General features: G+C 37.9%; 2 pseudogenes; both read right to left on the bottom strand.

Annotated features, from left to right (window-relative positions):
* Window positions 1-965: 965 nt before the first annotated feature.
* LOC149266806 (phosphoglucomutase, chloroplastic pseudogene) lies at window positions 966-2,558 on the bottom strand (annotated as a pseudogene).
* Window positions 2,559-6,844: 4,286 nt separating this feature from the next.
* Window positions 6,845-8,085, bottom strand: part of LOC149266804 (phosphoglucomutase, chloroplastic-like) — a 39,504-nt pseudogene continuing 38,263 nt past the window's right edge.

Genomic DNA, 8,085 nt, shown 5'->3' with positions numbered 1-8,085 from the left:
AGAAGAATAGAGGGGAGAAAGCCTTTGCCCTGCAGGCATCAAACAGGGGATGGATCTACAGTAGCAGCATTAGATGAAAGAGAAACACGAGGTTGCTCAACAGAGCATCTAGCAAAGGATGTATTCTACAAAGACAACCATTACATCTAACAGCAAAATCATCATGAAAGGAACATCATAGGGGATGGATTCCTAACATATCTCTTAGATAATGTTGTAACAAGGTAGAAAAAACAAAATATGTAAGTGAATTATAGGAAAAACATACTGAACAATAACACCGTGATAGATCCCAGGTCCAAAGGGCAAAAAAACTAATTTATTAACATGATATTCAATAAAACTTTGCACAGTTCTAAGCAGCCTCTCTCTGTTGCTAAAATCGAACCATTACACCTTAAAACTAATCCTATTTATAAAATTACATACTAATTATGATTTCCTAAACATAGGAATCAAAATAATAAAAATAAAAAAGAAAACCAAATATGTGCTACCGTCAAATTACATAAATTAAAATCATAACTAAATAATTTAATTAGACCTCATCAAAATAGATTTGCTGCAATCTTTGAACTGGAACTGCTGAAGATGTCATCGCTTGAAACCTGGAATGTTTTAACAACTACTGATTTCAGCTCTGCCACCTGTTCATTGGAAAATTTGAACGTTGCCATCTATCCCCTTCAAAAACTTAGCACTGCTGATTTCATGGCTAAAACATTTGCCATCGGTTCTAGAAATATTCGAATAATGCGACGTTTAGTTATGATTCTCCATCACTATCATATCCAAAAACTAATGACACTTTGGAAATATCTTTTGCTTTCTTGGAGGTAGCACTTGAAGAAGTCTTGGAAGGAGCAGCCTCGGTTGCAAAGCCAAACTTTCGTTGATCCTACACTGGAAATAATAATGACACAATTTTAATCCCTTGGAATATAACTCAAACACATTATGTTGTTTCATGTAATGACTGTGGTTTTTTCAAATCCAGTGAACTCCTTAAGCTTTGATATTGACAAAGCAACATCAATTAAAGGCCGCAATGTTGTTTGTGCATCCACATCATGTTTAGAAACATCTGGCTCATATTGTTCCACATAAAGCCTAATTGTCGCTCCAGCTGAACCTGTGCCTGATAAGCGAAATATAATCCTAGATCCATCCGTGAAAACAAAGCGAATTCCTTGTTTTAACGCTAGACTTCCATCAACTCGATCAGTGTATGCAAAATCGTCTACAAACTGGATCGTGTAGTTTCCGTACTTCTCTCCTCCTTTGATGTTAGAAATCAAACCACATAGATGTTTAACCATTTTGTTAGCTCCTTCTAATTCACATTCCTCATAACCATAACGAGAAAAGAAGTTACGACCATAGGTTTCCCAATGTTCTTTAGCAATATCTGTGACAGATACCAGCTTTTCACCAATTTTTTTATTTATTTTATAAGCGATAATTGAAAGCCAAGCTAATACAGCCCAGATTCCATCTTTCTCACGAATGTGATCAGAACCAATTCTAAAGCTTTCTTCCCCACATATTGAAAGTTTCCATGCATCCATGAGATTGACAAAGAATTTCCAACTAGTGGGGACCTAAAAAAAATGGAAGGTTTAGTTTCTTTGCTACAAGGTCAAGGGCACCTCTTGTTGGCATGGACCTTGCCAGACCCTTTGGTCCATTCTTGAAGTATGGAATTGTTTCTTGAGCATTAGCTACAATCATAGCTACTGCATTTGAAGGTATAAAAAAGAATCTTTTTCCAAGAATCATGTTTCGGTCACCATCTCCATCACTGGCAACTCCAAAACCTGGTGCGTCTACACTATACATAATAGTTACCAACTCCTTAGCACACGTTAGGTTGGGGTCTGGATGTCCATTCCCAAAATCCTCTAAAGGAATTCCATTGGATATAGAATCTACATTTGCTCTGAGTTGAACCACAAATATAGGCTTTGCCTAGGCACCAGTTATGGCATGCATAGCATCGAATTTGAACCTGAAATCTAGCCGTGTTATGAAGGTCTTTATAAGTTCAAAATCAAAGACACTCTATAGTAGCTCCTTATAATCAAAAATAGGATCAACAACTTCAACAGTAAAACTTCCAAACTTGGTAACTCCCAATCTAGACGAATCCACATCTGAAATGTTTGCCATCTTGATTTCCAAAATAGACAGAGTGTTGCCATATATCTTGTCGGTAATAGATTCAGGTGTAGGTTGTCCACTGTCGTAATTAAATTTGATACCCCTGTCATTTTTTGGTCCTCTAGGATTTTGGCTTGCACTCATAATAAAACCCCCATTAGTCTTATGTTCCCAGATAACTGCAGACACTGCAGGTGTTGACATTAGCCCATCCTTGCCAACAAGAATTTTTCCTACTCCATGGCCTGCTGCTATTTTTTATGACGATCTGAGCAGCTTCCTTATGCGTCCATCTCCACCTAGGACCAACAAATTTTGAAGCGTCATATCCAATCTTGAATAAACCTCCAAACCATAATCGTCCTCTGAGACTGCAATTCAATGCCCTTAATAGCCATGGTTTTTGTTTGGTACTTTCTTGTTCCCAACATCACTAGAAATTATTATAAATATTCTCAGTCTGATCCCATGTATCGAGCTTCCAAACATCTGACTTTGTAATAGGCCTTTAATTTCCTAGCTTCATGAGGGGTGTTATCTATTCAAAAAAAATATTTTGGAATAGATATTCACATGTTTCTCAGGGCAAATCCTGTCCCCTTCTGGAAGAGGTTCATACTCCACTGAAGCTACAGTAAAATCTTCACGCTTAACAGGAATGTACCCAGAATAAGGAATCAAATTGGGTAGATAAAATAGCAGTAATATGCAAAATATATCCTAGCATAATATCTCACTCATGTCGTAACCAAAATGATTCCACGTGTTGCACCCCATGGGAGGTGTCCTACCCAACTCATTGTCTAGTAGAATTCTTGGATTAGAGCTAGCGTGAGCGAAAGAGCAATGCGAGGCCAAGCGAGCACCTACAGAACTTTGTTTTTTAGAATGGCCCTACGCGCAGTGCCATAGTCTAGAAGCACAACACCACAGTTAGGAGCGCAACACCACACTCCAGATTAACTTGACTTTCAATTTTTTGTTTGACTTGACTTCAAATTTTGACTCGTGTGTGTTGTTGATGCAAGGGCGTTGAGATTTGGAGCTGAGTTGGGCTTTCATGGAAAATATCTTTAAGTACTCAATCAAGAACAATAGGTGAAGGAACAATAGCTGACGTTGTTACACTTTGAGTGCGTGGATTTTCAGCTGTAAGAAAATCCTCCACAAATTGTCCCTCGAATGAAATGCAAACTGCTTCCACCAAAGCACACAATCTTGATGCAAATCCAACTGGATTATTTTAAATAAAATTGTTCCCATCCATGATAGTTATGGGCACAAGAAGCCACTTATCGGCTTCAAGTATAGAGGCATTTTCAAATTTAGCCATCTCAACAGAACTTTCAACCACGTTATCTAACCATATGGTGATTAACTCAAATCCTTTAACTGGATTTTCTGCAGAGTACCACTCAGACCAAGGGAAGTCATCATCCCATTGTTTGTTGTCGAATAAACCACTTTACATGATAACTCTAATTTCTGTATATTGAGATTCATTCTCCTCATGGTGTTCAAGTTCATGTCCCGACATATGTGTCCTATATGACAGTCCCATTGTGTAGTGCACTTGGATAATTGCTGCAAAAGAATCAGATGAAACAATGCCAATTTTGACATAAAGAGCTCATAGAGACCTTCCAAATGCATCAATTTTACTGGAACCTGGCTCCCAATGCGATTTGCTTCAAACCTTTGAGTCAGTGTTGTATCAATGTTATGAATGCCTCTATATGCCTTGCGAGTTGGATCATGCACTGGTACAAATGATGGTTATATCCTAATAGAACTGTCACAGTTTGACAAAGAAATTGCAATAGCACTTAGAAGCTTGGTGGCCTCGGGTGCATCAAGGACAACTTCACTCATACTTTGTGGAGCAATTATCAGAAAGTCTTTAATGCCAAACCACAATTGTAGAAAGTGTAATCCATCTCTAGAAACATGGGACCAGCGGCTATAAACCAACCTTTCACCCGCAATATCACGGTCAGCAATGTACAGTGTCCTTTGCACAGAATATCTCTTTCAATCAAATCAGAGAAACGAGCTCGCCATATGTTGAGATGAGGATTAGCAGCATAGTTATAGGCCTCAAATGCTATGTTCTCTCCTTCTCTATCACAGTCCAACCACTGACATCTCTTAGTTTCCTCGGGATCATTAAACACATAAATAGTTGCATGGGGAGATCTATGAGTCAATCGTTCATTCGGTCATATCTTCTGATCAGGGAGCTGGTTTTGGGAGTGTGATATACTGTTGGAAAGCTCTTTCCGAGATGTTTCTGATAAACATGCTTATGACATGTTTTATGTTGAATACCATGTGCAAAACATCTAACCAAACCAAACCTAGTAAGAGCCCATGTTGATCCATGGTGATAGGCTACGAAGACTGGAACTAACATTGGCTTTATTGGGGATGGCACCTCCTTGGAGGTGTCAAGAACACCGTAGACCAAGTGCCTCATCCATAGGGAAATACGTCAGCAACTGCAAACCCAAAACAACTCATAGCAATTCAAAAAACCATATACATACTACAACCTGTACATAGACAAATACCGGAAACTGAAATGTTGCCTTGGGCAGCTTATTTATACACAAACCTACCCTACTTTATTGCAAAATTGATAGATCAAGTAATGCTATAATGCCAGATCAACCAATCAAGTAACTGTGACAAGGATGCTGCTTGGAAGTGCTTGAACCAAGATGCAAATGTAAATGCTGACAAACATCCATGCACAAACTGAATTTGGCTAATGTGAAAGACGATCTGACTTATCATTCAAATTGAAAAAATACTCCATATATGCGACAATAAGGTCAAAGAAACCAAACTCTATTTGCTGCCCCAACTCCTCAATACAGACCTCAAACTGCAAACTGTCATTGCAAACATCCACGAGCAGCCCTATTGTTTCTTGTTTTGAGGGAGGGAGAGTTTCGAAGAACTTTTTGGGATCTCAGAATTCATATGATTGGATCTGATCATTTAAATACTGAATCTCCTTCTCAAAATTTTCAACAACTAACTCAAAGAAACCAGTTTTAGCTTTAGGAGGAAACTTTAGGGATCTCAAACATTGAAGCACGGTAATGAAAAATACTTCATCTATTTCAATAGCTACTAATTGGTCTATAACTTCTTTGAAAGCTTCACAACACACAGGGTTTGCCACATACCCTGTCATTGGTGATTACCATCAATGTTCTAAAATCTGGATTCTAGATTCATTGGCAGTGAAGTCACTCTGAACTTTGAAGCTTCGGATTTTGAACAATGGAGTCGTCAGGTAGATTATTTCAGCCTTCATATGTGTCTAACTAATGTCCATCATCAGCAACCAGATCTGCAACTTGAATGATATTTCCCGGAGAAGATATGTCACCTCGTCCCCGGCAATGGCGCCAATATGTTATCACTCATAATGTACCTCAAGGTTGAGAAAAGGCAATTCCGAGGTAACCACAAACCAAGCTTTAGGTCTGGCATCTAGCCCTACCAGACCAGAGAGGTCTCTCACTTTGCCAACAAGATGTGGCTGCAATAAATGAAATTTTAGGCTAGCTATGGAGTGTGGGATTTGTTTGAAAGGTTTTGGGTCGAAACAGCAAGAGAAAGGACGATTGGGCTATGGAGTCAATGCCAGTTTCTACTGGCAAACTTGGGGCAAATTAAGTGCCATGTTCAGCCAGATAGAAGATTGCAAATGTGAGAAGAATAGAGGGGAGAAAGCCTCTGCCCTGCAGGCATCAAATAGGGGATGGATCTACAGTAGCAGCGTTAGACGAAAGAGAAACACAAGGTTGCTCAACAGAGCATCTAGCAAAGGATGAATTCTGCAAAGACAACCATTACATGTAACAGCAAAATCATCATGAAAGGAGCACCATAGGGGATGGATTTCTAACATATCTCTTAGATAATGTTGTAACAAGGCAGAGAAAACAAAATATGTAAGTGAATTATAGGAAAAACATACTGAACAATAACACCGTGATGGATCCCAGGTCCAAAGGGCGAAAAAACTGCTTTATTAATATGATATTCAATAAAACTTTGCACAGTTCCAAGCAGCCTCTCTCTGCTGCTAAAATCAAACCATTACACCTTAAAACTAATCCTATTTATAATATTACATACTAATTATGATTTCCTAAACATAGGAATCAAAATAATAAAAATAAGAAGAAAACCAAATATGTGCTACGGTCAAATTACATAAATTAAAATCATAACTAAATAATTTAATTAGACCTCATCAAAATAGATTTGTTGCAATCTTTGAACTGGAACTGTTGAAGATGTCATCGCTTGAAACCTGGAATTTTTTAGCAACTGCTGATTTCAGCTCTACCACTTGTCCATTGGAAAATTTGAATGCTGCCATCTATCCCCTTCAAAAACTCAGCGCTGCCGATTTCATGGCTTTGCCATCGGTTCCCATAAATATTCAAATAATGCCACGTCTAGTTATGATTCTCCATCACTATCATACCCAAAAACTAATGACACTTTGGAAATATCTTTTGCTTTCTTGGAGGCAACACCTGAAGAAGTCTTGGAAGGATTAGCCTCGGTTGCAAAGCCAAAATTTCGTCGATCCTGCACTGGAAATAATAATGACACAATTTTAATCCTTTGGAATATAACTCAAACACATTATGTTGTTTCATGTAATGACTGTGGGTTTTTCACGTCCAGTGAACTCCTTAAGCTTTGATATTGACAAATCAATAGAAATTAAAGGCTTCAATGTTGTTTGTGCATCCACATCATGTTTAGAAACATCTGGCTCATATTGTTCCACATAAAGTCTAATTGTCGTGTCAGCTGAACCTGTGCCTGATAAGCGAAATATAATCCTAGATCCATCCGTGAAACAAAGTGAATTCCTTGTTTTAACGCTAGATTTCCATCAACTCGATCAATATATGCAAAATCCACTACAAGAAAAAAGGTCATTGGTGAGGGTCATGCCTATGACGGACCTTTAAGGTCCGTCACCAATGTGCAATTAGTGACGGTCTTTAAAAAAGTGTTGTTGTAAGTGTATATAGTGATGGTCCTTTAAGGTTTGTCACCAAAGCCATTTTCAATGACACTTTTGGTGAGATTCGTTAAAGGCTCGTCACTAATTATCTCTTTGGTGACACTTTTGGTGAGGGTCGTTAAATGCCCATCACTAATTCTCTCTTTGGTGACACTTCTAGTGACGATATTTTATTGACTGCCACCAATGATATTTTTGGTTACTTTTGGTGATGGCCAATAAATGTTTGTCATCATTGATCATTCTAATGAGTTTTTTATGATGCTTCATGCCTGTGACAAACCTTTAAGGTTCATCACCAATGTTGCATATGGTGACAGTCTTTAAAAAATCATTGTTATAAGTGTATATAGTGATGGTCCTTTAAGGTTTGTCACCAAATCCATTTTCAATGACACTTTTGGTGAGGGTCGTTAAAGGCTCGTCACTAATTTTCTCTTTGGTGACACTTTTGGTGAGGGTCATTAAAGGCCCATCACTAATTCTCTTTTTGGTGACACCTCTAGTGACGATATTTTATTGACCCTCACCAATGCTCTTTTTGGTTACTTTTGGTGACGGTCAAAAAATGTTTGTCATCATTGATCATTCCAATGAGTTTTTGATGAAGCTATGTACTTGTTACTATATTTTTTGTCGAAAGATAACAATTTAAGACCATTGTTGTGGAGTCTTTTTTATTATATGTCCAAGGTCATAGTGGTTATAATAGTCAGTCAATTTGTAAAGAATTAATTAGTGTGTATCATTTCCCTCAAGTCATAAGAATATAGTTTTCCTATGATTCAACACATGATTCATCTCTATTAGGTTTATTATCTAGCAAATTTCCTTTAAATAAAGTTCCACTAGTGTGTGTA

Source organism: Pinus tabuliformis, chromosome 6, assembly GCF_031772625.1.
Source record: "Pinus tabuliformis cultivar Carrire ecotype Pingquan chromosome 6, CPIR1, whole genome shotgun sequence".
NCBI classification, from domain to species: Eukaryota; Viridiplantae; Streptophyta; class Pinopsida; order Pinales; family Pinaceae; genus Pinus; species Pinus tabuliformis.
The sequence above is the reverse complement of the archived record's forward strand: the minus strand, read 5'-3'. Positions and strand labels throughout refer to the sequence as shown.